The following is a 2,956-nucleotide window of genomic DNA, read 5'->3' as shown; positions in this document are numbered from 1 at the left end:
AATGCTCCTTGGAAGTGAGAACAACCAGACTCTGTCTCACACACTTTGGTCATGTTGTCAGAAGGGACCAATCACTGGAGGAGGATGTCATGCTTGGTAAAGTGGAGGGTCAACAAAAGAGAGGAAGGCTCTCAAAGAGATGGATTGATACAGTGGTAGTGACAATGGGCTCAAGTATAACAAGGATCATGAAGCTGGCACAGGATCCGGCGATGTTTCATTCTGCTATGCATAGGGTCACTATGAGTCTGAGACAACTCGGCAGCACCTAACAACAACAACAACAATTTGTATTTTTTAAAGTTATCTTACTTAAATTATTTCTAGTCCTAAGAGAACAGTTGGATCTGGCCTAATTTTGCTTCTTGATTTTCTTTGCTTTAAAATTCTATATTGAAGACAGGATGTGGAATGGAGAATTGCCTTAGAATCAAAATGGAGTTTGCAATGAAATCATACAACCATCTTTTATTTAAATTATTGCCTTCCAGCAAAAGGGATAATTTCCAGAGCCATCATGGGGTGTTTGGGAGCATTTAAAGAAGGAAATATTTTGCTAACATATTTCCTTTGCATAGGTTGAATCCTGCCCTACCAGATCCAAGTCCTGCAAGCAAAGCCAAAGCCCAAGTCTCTAAATAATATGTCCCATTCCTTAAATCCCATTTATTCAGCCATACATCCATGTGCATTCAAATTGGCATCAGAATACTTGGAAGGCTTGTAACCCTCGTTTGTAACAAGGAAGATATACTACTTAAGTACAGGATAATGTGGTGATTTAGCAAAGAGGCTCTAGAGTCCAGACAGCCTGAGTCAAATCTGAGCCTATAATTTACCAGATGTGTAACCTTGGGCAAATTACTTAAATTCTGCATGTCTCAGTTTCCTGTTCCAAAAAGAAAGGGTAATTAACTCTCTCATGAGTAGTAAGTCCAAACATGACAACATATCTGTATGCACGAGGATACAAAAAGGAGTGAGTTCTCCATCACTTCAGACATTCAGGCTTTGGCTGGAAAGCCACATGGTGGGGATGTGGTGTTGAACTGGATAACCCTTGAGATCCTTGCAGTGGAATATTCTTAAAAAAAAAAGAAAAAGAAAAAGAGGCCCAATGCCAAAGAACAGAATCCACTTTGAGATAAACCCACTGATGATTCTCATTTGGAAAAGGATGCCAAAAACACACAATCTATTTAAAACTAAGATAGAAATAGGCCAAATCACCCTTATTGTTGACTCAGCAGCTAGAAAGTCTTGGAGAGCACACTGGATTTAAAGTCAGGAGACCCAGGTCAGAATGCCAACTATGCTGTAGGCAATTTGGTTTTGCTCAAATGAGGTAAAAGGTGTGGTTTACAGTTTCTTCACTTCTAAAATGGATGTATTCCAGCCCCCCAAAAAAAGGTATTCATGAGGATTAAATGAGCTGAAATAAAATTGCTTTGAAAATGGTAATCACTGTGGGAATATAGGTATTATCATTCCCAGAACTTAGATTACACTACTCAGCTCTAGTTTTGAAAATCACATTTGTAACATCAGACCCTGACTAAGACTAAAGTTTTATTTTAAACATCACAATGGGTGTAGGAACTGGAAAATCTGCCATTTCAAAACTTCCTGCATTTTTTCTCTACTACTCAATTATGAGGAGCTCTGGTAGCATAGTGCCTAAGGCACTTGACTGCTAACCAGAGACTGGCAGTTCAATCCCACCAGTCACTCCTCAGAAGGAAGGTTGGGCAATCTACTTCTGTAGTGATACTACCTCAGAAACCCAAGGAGAGGTCGCTATGAGTCAGGTCTGACTTGATGGCACATAACAGCAAAAACAACTCAATTATGAGCTCTGGTTGCATAGTATCTAAGGCATTTGACTGCTAACTAGAAGTCTGGTGTTCAAACCAACCAGCCACTCCTCTGAAGGAAGGTTGGGCAATCTACTTCCATAGTAATACTGCCTCCGAAACCCAAGAAGGGGTCACTATGGTCAAAATGAACTCGACGGCAATGAGTTTAGTTTTTTGAATACTCAAGTGTGAAGACATAATTTACTTTCAAGACAGGGAAAGCTTTTGTTCAGGGTAGGGTAGGGTGGATATATATACATATATACATATATATATGTATGTATATGTATATATATACACACAGAGATATATATACAGCACTATGTTTAAACAAATATAAATCAGGTTCTCACCCTTTGTTTTAGGACAATGAGGTCATCCTTAACTTGACTATCATGTCTTGTTGTTGTTGTTATTTGCCGTCGAGTCGGCCCCGATCATAGCGATCCCTCCTTGGGTTTCCAAGGCAGTATCACTATGGAAGTAGGATTGCCCAACCTTACTTCCGAGGAGTGGCTGGTGGGTTTGAACTGCCAGCCTTCTGGTTAGCAGTCAAGTGCCTTAGGCACTATGCTACCAGAGCTCCCTTAATTGAGTCTTCCCTGTATAATTTAGATGCATCATTTTACAAGCTTATCTCTACAAATTTTCACTCAAATGTTTGTGGACACCTTACTTATTTATTCAACATAGAGTGTTGTTAAGTCAGACATGCCTCTCGTGGTATGTGCAGGCTATTGTTGAGAGAGAGAGAGAAAATAAGCAAAACTACATAGATAATTTATAATGACAAATGTTTAAAGGTAATTAGGAAATAGAAAATGCTATGAGAATCTATAGGAAAAAGGCCTAATTTGTGTGGAGTTGGGGGCACCATTTCTTTTTTTTTTTTTTTAATTCTTTTTATTGTGATTTGGGTGAAAATTTACAGAGCAAATTCACTTTCCACATAGCGTTCACGTACACTTTGTCTCATGACATTGACCACAATTCACCACAAGGCAACAGTTCCCCTCCCACTTCCTCCTGATAGTTACCTCCATGCACTCCTGCTCCCTAAGCTGTCTCCCTGTGCATCAACAGCCTTTCTTTCTCCCATG

Source organism: Orycteropus afer, unplaced genomic scaffold, assembly GCF_000298275.1.
Source record: "Orycteropus afer afer isolate SDZICR_OR568_19922 unplaced genomic scaffold, OryAfe1.0 scaffold00409, whole genome shotgun sequence".
Taxonomy (NCBI): domain Eukaryota; kingdom Metazoa; phylum Chordata; class Mammalia; order Tubulidentata; family Orycteropodidae; genus Orycteropus; species Orycteropus afer.
This window is presented reverse-complemented; position numbering follows the sequence as displayed.